Source organism: Saccopteryx bilineata, chromosome 6 (genome assembly GCF_036850765.1).
Source record: "Saccopteryx bilineata isolate mSacBil1 chromosome 6, mSacBil1_pri_phased_curated, whole genome shotgun sequence".
NCBI classification, from domain to species: domain Eukaryota; kingdom Metazoa; phylum Chordata; class Mammalia; order Chiroptera; family Emballonuridae; genus Saccopteryx; species Saccopteryx bilineata.
The window spans coordinates 112,636,496-112,654,327 of record NC_089495.1 but is presented as its reverse complement, the minus strand read 5'-3'; positions in this window follow the sequence as shown (position 1 = coordinate 112,654,327).

The following is a 17,832-nucleotide window of genomic DNA, read 5'->3' as shown; positions in this document are numbered from 1 at the left end:
CCTGAAAGTCTGTATCTGTGAAACTCAAAGGGGCTTAAAACAAAATGATTCTTAGTTTCCCTTGGCACCCCTCACCTCTATCCCTGGACCCTCAAAAATAGTAATATTGTGGACTTTTCCCAAAACTTTCCTCATGCACCTTTTAGAATTCTGTACCATTTTATTAGGAACAGAGAGTTATAAAATAATCCTTTCTGATTTCTTTAATATAGTACCAGGCAGGCTATGTAGCAAAGATTTTTCAGGATTCTAGTACATCATTGGCATCATTTTCTAATTTCATCCCTGACATGTTTTTCTATCTATTTCTGTTTCTTGTTAGTTATCGTGGCTATAATGGGAGTTGGGAGCTTGCTCTTATGTTGATAATTCTTCCGGAAATCACCAACTCTCTTGAGTATACACTATGCATTATCATAATTGGAGTATAAGTTATAGTGCTAGGTAATCAAAGACAAATAGAGAACTTTCCCTGTTCTCAGGCAGCTTATTGTTCACATGACCAGAATAAGATCTGAAATATTCTATTTGTAAACTTAGCCACCTGCCAAGACGTGGTCTTTCACTAGGTTGTCAGAAATCAGTCAGAAAGACACGTGACTAGAGCATTTTCCAGAACCAAAGGGAATAGAAGTATACCAGCCTGTTCTTTCAAAAGGAAGTAGAGAGAACACAGAGGACAGGGAGTTTCTTTGCCAATGATGTCACTATCTCTCAGGGGCCAAACGAGGAAACAAGATTAAAAAAGAGAATTCAAAAAAGAAAAAAGAAAAGAAAAGAAAAGAAAAAATAAAAAAGAGAATTCACATGTTGATGAAAAGAGTGATGAGAGAAAAAAAAAGAATAACATAAACACCAAATGTCATTTGAAGTTTGAAACCTCTGATCTAAACACTGAAAACTTTCAGATTAACTTTACGTTAACATTTGTAACTATGTTAGGGAGCCCATAGTTCAGGCTTTACTGCAACTGTTTTAAACTAAGACATGACAATGGATCATTCCTATGAAAAGTAATAGTCTTAGGCAACAATAAGGGACATTGAGTTTCAGGCACACATTCCAAAGAGTGTTTTTGATACTAATGAATAAAATTTTATTTTGTTTTGTAGGTTGTTTTTGTCCTGACTCTTAAGGAAGTCTTTAAGAATTAAATTAGGTAAGAGCTTCAAGAACTTTCATTTATCACTACATAAAAAAATTTTTTGAATGATTTTATAGTGATCAATAAGGTCTCTTATAAATATAAAAATTAAATTCTTTAAGTTGCCTCTTAATTGTTGCTGTTATTTAAGTGTAGAAAGTATAGAAGAAGTAAGGACAAAGACCACCATTAGGATGAAAGGCCAACATTTTCAAAGTTGTTTCAACATCAGATAGACTAGTTGAGAAAGGAAAAATCAAAAGGACTTAATCTCAAAGGTATGATGTCCTTGAGCGTTCATAGTTTTCCTTTTTTTATTTCATGTTCTCAATTGCTAATGCAAGTTTTGGTTTTGCTTTATTGTTTTGTTTTGTTTTGTTTTGTTTACGTGTTTTATAAATTTTTATTGGATTCTAGTCATTACAAATTTTACATTTTAGGTGGTAGATTGTTTTATAGCCTTATAAATAATCAGTTTCTTTTTTTTTTAAGCAGGAGGCAATGACCCCTTGGTTAAGCCAGTGATCTCTGGGATCAAGCCAACAACCACATACTAATCATATCTATGATCCCATGCTGAAACCAGTGACCCTGTGCTCAAGCTGGTGAGCCTGCACTCAAGCCAGATGAGCCCACTCTCAAGCCAGTGACCTCAGGGTTTCAAATCCGGGACCTCAGCGTCTCAGGTCGATGCTCTATGCAATGTGCCACCACAGTCAGGCTTATAAATATTATTGAACTTTGTTCAAAGATGAAGTTAAGTTACTTGGAAACAGTTTCATCATTTTAAATATTGTTTTATTATTGACTAGATGAGAGTATAACAGTGTTTAATCTATGGCTAATCATTCCCCATTGCTGAGGCAATCCTCTTCTAAAAATATTCTGGCCTATGTCCCATGAATTATGGGTTTTCCAGTCTGGCTAATGGAAATAGACAAAATTTCTAGCCCTGTATGAGCTCATATTCTTTTTCAACGTTCTTTCTCCAGCCTTTATTAGTTTTCTAATATGTTTGCATTGGTCAGTTCTCCACTAAATAACACGAGAAAGATCCTCGCAGACCTGTGTAATTCCCTGTCTGTGGGCTCTCTTCTTCCCTGTACTCTGCCCTCAACCTCTAATCTGTTCTCCTTTGACTCCCAGCCCAATCTAATTCAACTCGAGGCTTTCTAGGTTCCTTCTCCTGGTACCATGGCCTGGACGCTCTCTTAAGGTAGTATTTGGGGAAATCATAGAGTGCACTTTGCTTGTTTTGCACCTTTTAGAATTCATATTTTGCCCGATGTGATCAGAGATCATACTCATTGGCTAATGTCTTCAAAACTGTTGCTTCAAAATAGAGATAGACTCATAGACAGAGAGCAGGCTAACACCTCTCAGGGTGGTTGGGGGGTTGGGAGGAGTGGTGATGGAGAGATGGAGCAAAAAAGAAGAAAGAAAAAAAACTTATGAACACGGACAACTATGTGGTGATTGCAAGCAAAAGTGGGGACTGGGGGAGGTGAAGGAGGAGATAGGGGTAAGTGGTGATGGCTGGAGGCTTGACTTGGGGGGGTGAACACACAATACAGTGTACAGATGATGTGTTTTGAAATTGTGCACCTGAAACCTGTATAATTTTGATAATTAATGTCACAAAGATAAATTCAATAAAAAAGAAAAACACTGTTGCTAGGAAAATTAAGGGAAGGCCTTGTGCCCACAATCAGGTTAAAAATGATCATGAGAACCTGGTATATCCTTAAAGGATAGCATTAAAACACCATTGAAATGAAAGCTTCCCCTACCCACCAAGAAGGTAAAATTCAAAAGGAAAGAATCAGAGTTGCCCGGTCTAGTCATCACACCCCTTTCTTCAACCACCTGAAAGTCAAAGTCTCTCTTTTCAAAGCTACGATCTTGGTAGGTTGGTTTCCTGTATGTTCCTTAGTCCAACTAAACAAATCATTGCCTCATTCCCCAAGAAGCAGTAAAGCTAACCTGTGGTAAGGTCAGCACTTACCCTGGGATAATAGACCCTGTGTTGTTGGACTTGTGTGGGAGTGTGGCAATAAGTAGATAGAAAGCATAATAGAGTAAGTATTCAGAGAAGCAGTAAACCAGTATTTATTAAGGGCAGCCTATGTAACAGGCACTGTGCTTGTACTCTTTCCAATTCTTACATTTACACATAGCTCTTATATTACACATGCTATCCATTTACAAATGAGGAAACAGAGTCAGTAAAATGACTTCCTCCAAATCATACAATGAATAAATAATATAAACATATCAGCAAATTGAAAACTGTGGTTCCAAAACTTAGGCTGACCACACGATAACACAATTCTCTCTATCTCCAAGATAGAGCTCTGCCAGATTATGGGATCAAAACTTACTGGGTACTAAAAACATAATTAGATCAAAATCCTATAGCCTTCCCTACTGCCAACATTACCAAGTGGGTTACACTGCTATTCTCCATCTTCACCTAATTCTTTATTTTTTCAGGGCTACCCTTAATAATCATTTAAAAATCATCTGGACTCCCTGGCTCTAAACAGACAGGTTATTGGGATGAAGGTTGGGCAGGTAGGTCACAGGCAAGAAAAAAAGAGGTGCCAAAGGGCAACCCTCTCTTACCCCAAACTCCACCAGGTAGAAAAACTCTGATATTAGCTGCTTGTTCATCATGTTAAAATGCTTTCTTGTCCCCTCATTTCCTTATTGATCTTTCTACTAAATTTTTAACAGCTGTTATCTCTTAGATTGTAATTCTCTGAAATGAACATTTGGTCAATTTGCATAGAATGAACCGGGGGGAGATATATATAATTCCCTCCTCTGCTACAAATTAGTAAAAGAGCCAATATAGTCTTTTTCTAGTTATAAATCTCACAGAAGCAAAATCTAATAGTATCTAAACTCTGAGTCACTTGTGTATTGGCCTCCTGACTTGAAATCAAGACAAATAGAACATCATGTTATTTGGTAAAAATAAAATAGTGTAAATGCCCCAAAAATGCTAGTTTGTTCAACAAATAAAAGTTGTTAGGAACAAGGAAGAAAGGGAAGTACTAGAAGGATGAGAGAGACAAAGCATGCTTCTAGGAATAACATAAACAAGTAACACAAATGAGAGTTGTATTTAAACAACTAGCACTAAAATAAGCAATGCCTATTATCTTTAACAGCAATTTAAAATTTTCAATATATCTTTGCTTTCCCTGGCACCTGTTATTGGAACCACATGCCCTTTCATACACCCATGCCAAGCTGAAGGCATGTGAACACGCACACAGGCACATTGCTGTTGTTTCTTTCTTTTTTTTCCAAAGAAAATTGTCTGCCAGAACAAATGGCCAGGTTTGAATATGGTATGTTAGGATATTATTCTAGTACCTCAGCCATCCTTCAATCATATGTCATGTTTATTTTGCACTTTTCTTAACTGTGGAACATCTTTATCTTCCCTAAGTGTTGTACGATAATGAGTTATGTAACAGAATATAAGATCTGGTGTGTTCAGAGGGCAGGAGTTAATCCTAGCAGAATGTTGACACCATAGGTCATGCACTATATGAAGGTCAAATGATAAAAACTGCCATTCATTTTATTTAATTCTCAATGCTATGAATTAGAACACAAAATAAAGCCCTCTTTAACATGTCAGAACTATACTAATTCCATTGAACATTAATATTCCACTGGTTTTAGTTGAATTGGTTGTTTTCAACTTCAGCTATCATCCTCTGCTTTAGGGAGATTTTCAGGAGTTAGACGGATGCTTCCAGTTTTCCTCCTGGTATTTTTACCCTTTTCCCAAAATAACCAAGGCGATCTCACCCAGCTCATTCATGAGAAATGTCATTTCAAGGAACCAAAAATTTGTCTTTAGAGTGGAGAGATCAGTCTGTCTGAACCAGCTTACTATACTCCACACAGAGTTTGACTGTGGCTTTTATTGGCAGCAGTACGATATAACATGATGGTGAAAACAGTTATAATATCGTGAAAAGCAAAAGGACACTTATTCTATGTATATAAGAGCAATAGCTTTATTAGCTTGAAGATTGCCATTTTTTTTTTACCAAAGCTTAACAAAGTTAAGAGAAAAGCAATTTATTTCTACATGTATTCATTCAAGAAATGTTTATTAAACATCTACTATATGCCAGGTTTTTTACTGAGAAAGCAATGAGTTAGATAAACAGAGTCTCTATTTTTATGAAGTTCTAGGAGAGAAGATGATAATAACAAATAAATAGGTACTATAATGTCAGGTAGTGATGATGGCTATGAAGAAATAAAACAGGTTTAAAGCATAGAAAGTAAGAATAAGTCCATATATATATATATATGAATCAGAGGACGCCATCCCAAAGATGTGACATTTGAGCAAAGATCTAAATAATGGGAAACAGAATCAGTGATAATAGTAGTTACAGTAGAGTAAAGAACAAGTAGAAAGACTCAGAGATGCAAATGAGCTTGGCATGTTCCAGAAACAACAAGAACACTAATATGTGGCTGGAGCTAAAAAGGGCCATGGTAAAAAAAAAAAAGGGATGAGGATAAAGAGTTAAGTAGGGACCAGGTAACACTGCCTTGTGAGAATGAAGAGCATAGATAAAAAGATATCATAGAGTACTGAACCTAAAGTGTGCTTTTAAAAGGTTACTCAAAGATTACTCTTCTGAGAAGCCAGACCAGAAGCAGGGACCAATGAGGTTGCCCCAGCAGGGGTATAACTAGGAAGCAATATAAACAAAAAGGTGAAAATTGGTAGTGATTGGAACAAGAGGAGTACAATAGAATTAATTATCATCTCATCATGTTTAATTTGAAGTACCTATCAATCTAAGTGGACATGGACAACAATTGATCTACTAGTGACTAGCTTGCAGAAAAACCCAATTTCTGCATTTATCAAATTATGTTTTAATTTTTAACAGGAATGTTTAAGAATTTAACAAAAATGTTCAACAGCTTTAACAAACATGTTCAATTTTTATCATACTAAATTATTTAGAAAAGCATATTTTATCAGAAGTTAAAATGTTATTATTGCAAGTAATTTTTTAGCTTTTTTTGTGACAGGAACAGAGAGAGACAGAGAGAAGGACAGATAGGGACAAACAGACAGGAAGGGAGAAAGATGAGAAGTATCAATTCTTTGTTGCGGCACCTTAGTTGTTCATTGATTGCTTTCTCATATGTGCCTTGACCAGGGGGCTACAGCAGAGTGAGTGACCCCTTGCTCAAGCCAGAGACCTTGAGCTCAAGCTGGAGAGCCTTGCTCAAACCAGATGAGCCCACACTCAAGTGGGTAACCTCAGGTTTTGAACCTGGGTCCTCCACGTCCTTGTCTGACGTTCTATCCACTGTGCCACCACCTGGTCAAGCTTTTCTAGCTTTTACTAAGGATTATTTGGACTAATTCTGAATTTTTTAGATACTATTGATTATGAATTAAAATTTAATCTAAAACAGTCTATATTGAGAAATTTTTATGATATTGATTCAAATATTCAAAATATTTCTAAAATTTTAATTCTAAATTATATTTTCCATAAATCTAATAAATGTTTAAATTAAATTTAAAAAATTTTAATTCATAATTGTTACAAATGTTCAGTATCCTCTTTCAAGAACTTGCAAAAGAATACTAAAATCAAGTTTGAAGAAAGAGAACATGATATTTAAAAGCACCTAAGGGAATTAAAATTAGTCATGAGTAACTGGTAGAAATTTGTAGAAATACAAACAATCGAAGTGTAAAGTTAAATAAGGGGACTGAGCACTCCAGGAAACATTACTGTCTGGATCAGTAAATCTGGACCAGGAAGAAAATAACACAGATGTGTCTAAACAAACACCTCAAGTATTAAATTTTGACTCCTAATTACTAAAACTAAGAAAATGAGGTCAACAAGATATCAGAGAATATCCACAAAAGAATATTAGAAAAGTAGAAAGTTTGGAAATAAAAATAGATATAACAAATATTTAAATTAAATGTAAAATTGTTAAAAAGCATCAAAAAGGCCATTTTACATTAAATGATATGAATTTAAAACTATTTTGATTTTAATTTTTCAATTCCAAGATATCCAAAATGTATCAGAATTAGCAAAACAACAGAAAGTCCTATATATAGATATTAAGCATCATTGTAAATGGCAGTAATTGCTGGTTTTTATTTCAGATTCTCAAGAGAAAATCTCAGAAAGATTCAGTTTATTCCAGCCAACTCATACAAATTATAAATGACTGTCTAGCCAACAGATTGGCTTTAAGGATGAGGGTCCTTCCCTGTTATCTGTGATGAGGATGGGTGGGTCAGGCATTTGGGCACAATGCCTCAGAAATTAGCCCCTGGAGCCAGACCCTAGGGATTTACCTTTGGATCTTTCACTTATAAGCTGTGCAACCTTGGGCAAGTGATTCTATCACTTTGTGTCTCAGCTTCCTCACCGGTTAAGGGAACTGTCATATCTACCTTCTAGATTTGATGTAAGTATTAAATAAAATAATGGGTTAAATGTGTTTAGATAAGTACTTGAAACAATAATCTTACAAAAGTAATGTAAAGGATTATTAAAGGATGAGAGAAGTCAATTATGGGCTACCCTAAAATCCAAAATTAAGAACATGAGCTTCATTCCAAAGAAAACAAGCATAGATGGTTTTTGAGCAGGGGAGTATGAAGTGCACGAAAATTAATCTGATGGTCTGGAAATGAAATTTGTATCACATCTTATCTCAACTGTATTTCAAATAGATTGCATGGTCCCAGAGCACAGGATTTATAGCTTGTTGTTAATGATATATTTGCTGTTTCACCCATAGTCTTTAGCACAGAGCTGTGCCTATAAGAGATATGGAATACTGTAGAGGGATTTGTGGAATTAAACTGAGTTACTGGAAAAGTAGAAATGATAAGATTCAGTGACAACAGGAATGTAAAGAAAGATAAAAGAAGATACAAAAATACTTTATAGCCTGACCAGGCGGTGGTGCAGTGGATAGAGCAGGCATGGTCAACATACGGCCCACGGGCCGGATCTGGCCCGTGTAATAAGTTTATGTGGCCCATGATTAAATTTTTAATATTCTCCACTACTTTAAAATCTCAGCTACTCAGAAGTGGAACTGTCTGATTATTGGAAATCGAGATATTTAAGAAAACAGTGATACACGGAAAAGAATTACGTATGTGACTAGTCTAGGGTTAACTTCCAATAATTGGTCAAATGGATTCACAATACTTCTTTATTTTTTTTTTAAATGCCATTATAAAGATTTATAACTTTTGTACTCGTCCGTACTCAATATGAACTGTTTGACGTTTAGCAGTGATATGAAACCCACATTCTTTTAGGCGGAGTTTGCCAGTGTGCACCCAAGGTCAAAACAATTAGTTATTTTTGTGGTCAATTGTGCTGAATCAAGTGGCATTATAGCATAGACAATAGCTGCAATTAATAACTGAAAACGTGTCCAGGCTGTTTGTAAAACAAAATAATTATTTAATTTGCTATATAACCCCTTCAAGCTCATTCTGTTAAATATTGTTTCAATTGATTGCGATACAGTTTGGATGTTTATATGGCATGTAATTATATTTTTATTAAAAATATTTTTATTAAAATAATATTGTATATTAAAATTTTTTTCACTCACATTTATTCATAAACAAATTATATAATAAAATTTTGTTTACTTAAATGAATCATTTTTGTATTTAACATTTTTTCATTTTAATATTTTGTATGGCCCATGAAAAAAGTTTTCTTTCTAATCTGGCCTGGGGATAAAAACTGTTGGCCACGCCTGGGATAGAGCATCAGACTGGGATGCGGAGGACCCAGCTTCAAAACCCTGGGGTTACTGGCTTAAGCACAGGCTCACCAGCTTGAGTGCAGAGTCACTGGCTTGAGCATAGAATCATAAAAATGACTCCCTTGTTGCTGGCTTGAGCCCAAAGGTCACTGGCTTGAAGCCCAAGGTCACTGGCTTGAGCCCAAGGTCACTGCCTTGAGAAAGGGGTTATTTACTGTGCTGTAGCCCCCCCCCCCCCTCATCAGGGCACACATATGAGAAAGCAATCAATGAACAACTGAGGTGCAAAACAAAGAATTGATGCTTTTTTCTCTCTCCCTCCCTGTCTATCTATTCCTCTCTCTGACTCTGTCTCTGTCCAAAAAAAAAGAATACTTTATATGTTTTGAGAGTGAATAGTTAGAAAAGTATGGCTACCTTCTTTTTTTTAAAGGAAAGCTGGAAGAAAATGAGTTAAATTTTTAGACATCTTCTGATAAGGGGTTAATAACCAAAATTTATAAAGAACTTGTAAAACTCAATACCAGGAAGACAAACAATCCAATCAAAAAATGGGTGAAAGAAATGAATAGAAATGAATAGATACTTCTCCAAAGAGGACATACAGATGGCCAATAGGCATATGAAAAAAAAATGCTCAACATCATTAATCATTAGAGAAATGCAAATTAAAACCACAATGAGATATCATCTCACACCAGTCAGAATGGCACTCATCAACAAAATAACACAGAATAAGTGCTGGGGAGGATGTGGAGAAAAGGGAACCCTCCTGCACTGCTGGTGGGAATGCAGACTGGTGAAGCCACTGTGGAAAACTGTATAGAGATTCCTCAAAAAATTAAAAATGGAACTGCCTTTTGACCCAGCTATCCCAATTTTAGGAATATACCCCAAGAACACCATAGCACTGTTTGAAAAGAAGAAATGCACCCCCATGTTTATAGCAGCATTGTTCACAATAACGAAGATCTGGAAACAGCCCAAGTGTCCGTCAGTGGATGAGTGGATTAAAAAGCTTTGGTACAAGATGACGTCAGAGAAATGGCGGGGTAGGAAGCGATACCGATAAATCTCCCCCAAACCTCAACAAGATCTTCAACCAGAAACAGAAAAACCTATCCTTGGAGCCTCCAGATGTTTCGCAATACACCCAAAGATATGATCGAGCGAAAAATTGGCTAAATATATAACCAAACCCCGAAGGAAATAGGGAGTAAGAAATGCTCCTCCTTCCTCACTACCCTAAACAGGGCGATTTTCACTGGAAACTGAGCATATTGAAACTAAGGCGGGCAAAGGGGGTAAATAGATCCAAGCCGCGGCACAAACGGCCGAACCAGGCTGTGGCTCAGAGATCCAAGCCAAGGAAAAACTGTTCCTGTGACAACCCGGGCAATACAGCTAACACTCGCGCCAAACCCAGACAATAAAAGACAAGCGGGGCAGCCATTTTACCTGATCCCCTGGTAGGCTCATAGTGGGCGAGAGATTCCTTCCAAAGCCGCCGGAGGGTGCACCCGTGTTACTCCACAGAGAGGCAGAGTCAGAGGCCTTTGTGTGGGCCAAAAGCCTCCGGGCTGCCCCAGCACCCGGGGAGAGCCACACACGGGGAGGGAGTGAGAGCTAATTCCAACACTGGAACTTTTCAGTGCGGGTGGGAGGTTTCACACAGAGGGCAGGTCTCCGAACTCACATCCTGGTCTGTGCACGGAGAGTGGGCAGGAGACTCCTCCCAGCACCTCAGGAGTGGGAGCCCGTGTTGTCCCACGGAGGGGCAGAGTCGGGGGCCTTTGTGTGGGCCAAGGGCAGAGTCACAGGCTGCCCCAGCGCCTTGAAAAAGCCGCACACAGGGACCGAGCGAGAGCCGATTCCAACACTGGAACTTTTCAGTGCAGGCGGGGGGTTTCACTCAGACGGCGAGACTTCTGGTCTAACATCCTGGTCTGCGCGAGCAGATAGTGAATGAGAGTTTCCTCCAAGCGCACCGGAAGTGGGTGCCTGCCCATGTTACCGGACAGAGTGGCAGAGCCAGAGGTCTTTGAGTAGGCGGAAGCCCCGGCTGATTATACTAGCGGCTCTGACTGACTGAGCCTTACACAGAGCCCTATGCTGAGTGGGAATAGAGTGGGGAGTTGCCAGCTCTTTGAGCCTATTACTATCCAGGCAGAGGCAGCAGCAACCCCATAGCTGGATTCTCAGTCTACTAATTGAGGAAGGAAAGACTAGGAGAGAGGCTCCAGGAACACGAACTCTCTCACTGTCGGAGCCTATAAATGCTAATGAGCCTCAACTGCCAATAAGACTGAAGCACAATACATGACATCGCCATAGGGACTTATCAACTGCAAACCTCTACCTGAGCGTGCCAAAGGGGCAGAACCCAGGGTACAGAGTCACCGACCAGGAAGAGGGAGAGAAAAAAAAAAGCAAGAAGATAACCTCTCAAAATCAGAATAATCCGCACTTTATAACCTATCCCATTTTATTATATTTGTTCGTTTGTTTCTCAAATCTTCATCCTTGATTTTTTTTTTATTTTTATTTTTTGCTCCTCCAATGTGGTTGTTTAACTCTCTACTAATCTTCCTCTCTCCTCTCCTTGAACTAAACTACCCATAAGTGTTACATCTCCCATTATTTTTTCTTTCCTCTTCCTTTCTCTCTATGAGGGTTGCACTCCAAAACCCTTAACTCTCTCTCTCTCTCTCCTCCTTTTTCTTTTTTCTTCTTTTAGTGGTTCCCTCTTTTTTTCTCTCTCTCTCTTTCTTTTCTCCCTCTATATTAGTTTCTTCCTTTCTCCTTTACATCTCCTCTCATTCAAACCTCAATAACAAACAAATTATTTTATCTGGGACTCAAACTTATGTTTGAGGCATTTGGGGGGGGGGTTTACTTCACCTTTTTAACTCACTAGCAGTGCTCCCATCCCTGGCTCTCCATTTTATCAAGCTCTTGTTCCACTAAATACAATAGTAATTTTTTAATTTGTCCTCCCATTTTCCTGTTTCCCTCTTACTCCTCTCATCATAACTCTTAGTCAACTAACACTTAAACGTAAATCGTTTTATTCTTGATCCAAATTTTTTCATTATTTGCTTTTTGTGGGTTCATACCCCCCTTTTTATTTTTTATTTTTTTATTATTATTTTTTCTTGCCCCTTTATTACTATTCCCCAATTCAGGCCCTCCATTACAGGCATTGTTTGTTCTATTAAATACAATATAATTCACAGTTCACCACAAGATTTTCTCAAGAAAGAGGGGAAAAGAGAGGAGAGAAAAAAAAGGAGGGGGAGAATAATTTCCCTTTTTTAAATTTTTATTTTATTTTATTTTTCTTTATTTCATTATTAATTTTTTTAAAAAAAACAACTTTTTTCAATTTTTTATTTTTTAACTTTTTATTTTTTATTAAATCTCATTAATACTATCAACAAAACCACCCTCAGATGCCATTAAGGAAGAGAAAATTGAATATCGTGGATACAAAAGAAAGAGAGGTAACACAGATAAATGAGGAAAAAATCTATGAAGAAAAAATTTAATATATTGGAAACCTTGGAGTTAAATGACAGAGAATTCAAGATAGAAATCCTAAAATACTCAGAGATATACAAGAAAACACAGAAAGGCAATTTAGGGAGCTCAGAAAACAACTCAATGAACACAAAGAATATATGTACAAGGAAATTGAAACTATAAAAACAAATCAAACAAAGATGAAAAACTCAATTCACAAGCTGAAAAATGAGGTAACAAGCTTGGCTAATAGAACAGGCCAGATAGAAGAGAGGATTAGTGAAATAGAAGACAAGCAACTTGAGGCACAACAGAGAGAGGAAGAAAGAGACTCAAAAATTTAAAAAAATGAGATAGCCCTACAAGAATTATCTGACTCCATCAGAAAGAATAACATAAGAATAGTAGGTATATCAGAGGGAGAAGAGAGAGAAAATGGAATGGAGAACATACTCAAACAAATAATAGATGAGAACTTCCCAAGCCTGTGGAAAGAACTAAAGCCTCAAGTTCAAGAAGCAAACAGAACTCCGAGTTTTCTTAACCCCAACAAACCTACTCCAAGGCACATCATAATAATATTGGCACAAACCAACAGCAAAGAAAAAATTCTCAAGGCAGCCAGGGAAAAGAAGAATACAACATATAAAGGAAGGCCCATTAGATTATCATCAGATTTCTCAGCAGAAACTCTACAAGCTAGAAGAGAATGGACCCCAATATTTAAAGTCCTGAAAGAGAGGAACTTTCAGCCACGAATACTATACCCATCAAAGCTATCCTTAAAATATGAAGGAGAAATAAAAACATTCACAGATACAGAAAAGATGAGGGAATTTATCATCAGAAAACCCCCACTCCAGGAATTACTAAAGGGGGTTCTCCAATCAGATACAAAGAAGAAAAAAAATAAAGCCACAAGTAAAAGCTCCAAGAAGAACACAATAAAACTAAATTTAAACTGTGACAACAACAAAAAAAAGGGGGGGAGAGGATGGAGATTAACAGTAGCAAAAGACGATGGAGTACAAAAGTACTCACAAAATAGTGCACTACAATGAACAGGGTAGGAACACTTTTCATTACCTAAAGGTAACCACCATTGAAAAAACCACCACAGAAGCACATGAGATAAAAAGATAGCAACAGTGGAAAGATGTATGGAATACAACCAAATAAAAACAAAAGATAGAAAAATGAAAGAGAAGGATCAAACAAGACACAAAACTAACAGAAAGCAACCTATAAAATGGCAATAGGGAACTCACAAGTGTCAATAATTACACTAAATGTAAACGGATTAAACTCACCAATAAAAAGGCACAGAGTAGCAGAATGGATTAAAAAAGAAAATCCAACTGTATGCTGCCTACAGGAAACTCATCTAAGTAACAAGGATAAAAACAAATTCAAAGTGAAAGGCTGGAAAACAATACTCCAAGCAAATAACATCCAAAAAAAAGCAGGCGTGGCAATACTCATATCTGATAATGCTGACTACAAGACAACAAAAGTACTCAGAGACAAAAATGGCTATTTCATAATGGCTAAGGGGACACTGAATCAAGAAGACACAACAATTCTTAATATATATGCACCAAACCAAGGAGCACTAAAATATATAAGACAGCTACTTATTGACCTTAAAACAAAAACTGACAAAAATACAATCATACTTGGAGACCTCAATACACCGCTGATGGCTCTAGATCGGTCATCTAAACAGAGAATCAGCAAAGATATAGTGGCCTTAAACAAAACACTAGAGCACCTGGATATGATAGATATCTACAGGACATTTCATCCCAAAGTGACAGAATATACATTTTTCTCCAGTGTACATGGATCATTCTCAAGAATTGACCATATGTTGGGCCACAAAAACAACATCAGCAAATTCAGAAAAATCAAAGTTGTACCAAGCATATTTTCTGATCATAAAGCCTTGAAACTAGAATTCAACTGCAAAAAGGAGGAAAAAAAGTCCCACAAAAATGTGGAAACTAAACAACATACTTTTAAAAAATGAATGGGTCAAAGAAGAAATAAGTGCAGAGATCAAAAGATATATACAGACTAATGAAAATGACAATACAACATATCAGAATCTCTGGGATGCAGCAAAAGCAGTGATAAGAGGGAAGTTCATATCACTTCAGGCGTATATGAACAAACAAGAGAGAGCCCAAGTGAACCACTTAACTTCACACCTTAAGGAACTAGAAAAAGAAGAACAAAGACAACCCAAAACCAGCCAAAGAAAGGAGATAATAAAAATCAGAGCAGAAATAAATGAAATAGAGAACAGAAAAACTATAGAAAAAATTAATAGAACAAAGAGCTGGTTCTTTGAAAAGATCAATAAAATTGACAAACCCTTGGCAAGACTTACCAAGGAAAAAAGAGAAAGAACTCATATAAACAAAATCCAAAATGAAAGAGGAGAAATCACCACGGACACCGTAGATCTACAAAGAATTATTGTAGAATACTATGAAAAACTTTATGCCACTAAATTCAACAATCTAGAAGAAATGGATAAATTCCTAGAACAATACAACCTTCCTAGACTGAGTCAAGAAGAAGCAGAAAACCTAAACAGACCTATTAGTAGAGAAGAAATAGAAAAAACCATTAAAAACCTCTCCAAAAATAAAAGTCCAGGCCCTGATGGCTACACCAGCGAATTTTATCAAACTTTCAAAGAAGACTTGGTTCCTATTCTACTCAAAGTCTTCCAAAAAATTGAAGAAGAAGCAATACTTCCAAACACATTTTATGAGGCCAACATAACCCTCATACCAAAACCTGGCAAGGATGGCACAAAGAAAGAAAACTACAGAACAATATCTCTAATGAATACAGATGCTAAAATACTAAATAAAATACTAGCAAATCGAATACAACAACATATTAAAAAAATAATACATCATGATCAAGTGGGATTCATCCCAGAATCTCAAGGATGGTTCAACATACGTAAAACGGTTAACGTAATACACCATATCAACAAAACAAAGAACAAAAACCACATGATCTTATCAATAGACGCAGAAAAGGCTTTCGATAAAATACAACACAATTTTATGTTTAAAACTCTCAACAAAATGGGTATAGAAGGAAAATATCTCAACATGATAAAGGCCATATATGATAAACCATCAGCTAACATCATATTAAATGGCACTAAACTGAAGGCTTTCCCCCTTAAATCAGGAACAAGACAGGGTTGTCCACTCTCTCCACTCTTATTTAATGTGGTACTAGAGGTTCTAGCCAGAGCAATCAGACAAGACAAAGAAATAAAAGACATCCATATCGGAAAAGAAGAAGTAAAGGTATCACTTTTTTGCAGATGATATGATCCTATACATCGAAAACCCCAAAGAATCCACAAAAAGACTACTAGAAACAATAAGCCAATACAGTAAGGTCGCAGGATACAAAATTAACATACAGAAGTCAATAGCCTTTCTATATGCCAACAATGAAACAACTGAGAACGAACTCAAAAGAATAATCCCCTTCACAATTGCAACAAAAAATAAAATAAAATACTTAGGAATAAACATAACAAAGAATGTAAAGGACTTATATAATGAAAACTATAGGAGTGACGTCACGGAAATGGCGCCGTGAGAAGCCCGTCCGACAGCTCTCCCCTAAATCACAACAAATTTATCAACTAGAAACAGAAAAATTTATCCTCGGAGCATTCCTGAGTTCCACACAAACTGAAAGCAAAAGGACTGTTATCACTTGAATCTGAGAGACGAGGGTGTGGAGGAAGCTACCTCAGCGACGCTCATTCAAGCCGCCAGGGAGTGCGCCTGCGGTGAGTCAGCCCATATACTTGGGAACCGCAAGCCGCCGCGAGCGGCCGACCGCGAGCCGCCGCGAGCCCCCCCCCCCAGCTGCCGCGAACCCCCACGAACCGCCACCGCGAGCTGAGCTGCCGTGAGCCCCCGCGAACCGCCACCGCGAGCGGCCGCCACGAGCCGCCGCGCGTGCGCCCGGTCCGGTTGAGCACCGCTGACGTTCCCAGCGGCCCGCACACTGCGAGTGGGGGTCGCCGGCCACCGGTGCCCGGAGCGCCCCATTCGCGCGCGTGCCTTGGGCATTCCACGCGCCCAGGGCGCCCTACTGGCCCGCACACCCAGGGGGCTCCATTATCCTGCGCCTGGTGCGGTCCAGCCGCCAGCGGTGGGGCGAGCGGGAGAGGCTTGGGAGATTCTCTCCATGGGCGGGGCACCTCACCCAGCCATTCAAGCTAACAATCAAGCGTTGGGGGAGGGGCGCGCGCAGGCAGCCTAAAATACCTTCGGAAACACAGCTGCGACCCAATCACTGAAATTAGCTTAACCCATAAAATCTGCGCACCCTCGGTTCTAATTGATAAGATCTCTCTCAGTTCAGCGATCCAAGACAAGAGGCGTGATATTTTTTAGTGCCTCTCGCTAAAGGGGCGGGGGCAACTTCTGATTGATAGAGCCTCCATAGTCAGGGATAAACGCTAACAAGAAGGACTTGGCAGATAATAAGGTCTATACTACACTAGTCGTAAGCAGAGACTAGTGCCTCTTCTTCCCTGCAAAAACAGGCTACAAAGTGTGGAAAGCCTGGGTTGAGAGGTCCAACTAAATGATAGGCGCTGAACAGTCACCTTGACAACAATTGACTCCCACCCCCGCCTGATTACACTGGAGGCCCTGACTCTCAGAGCCTTTCCCAAAGCCTTGCACTGAGTGGGGATAGAGTGGGGATTTCCCAGCTCTTTGAGCCTCTTACTCCCCAGGCAGAAGCAGTTGCAGCCTTATAGCTGGATCACCAGGCTGCTAATTCAGAAAGGGGGGACTAGGAGAGAGAATCCAGGAAAGCAAACTCTCTCATCGTTGGACCCTGCAAACGCCAACAAGCCTTTACTTCCAGCAAGACTAAAGCCAATTATATGACATTGCCATAGAATCCCATCAACTGCAAATCCCTACCTAAGAGTGACACAGGGGCAGAGCCTGGGGTACAGAGTCACCAACTAGCAAGAGGGAGAAAAAAGAAAAAGGAAGAAGTTAACCTCTCAAAATCAAGAAAAACCCACAGACTTTACAACTTGATCCACTAATTTTTTGTTGTTGTTGTTGTTGTTGTTGTTTGTTTCTTCTATCTTTTTGCCTTTATTTCCTCCACCTCGGTCCTTCTATTCTCTGCCCATCTTATGCTTCCCCTTTCTTGAACTACACTACCCATGAGTGTTGCATTTTATTTTTCTTCTTCATCCTCACCCTCCTTTAAGGTTATACTCCAAAACACTTAACTCTCACTCTCTCCTCTTTTGTTTTTTT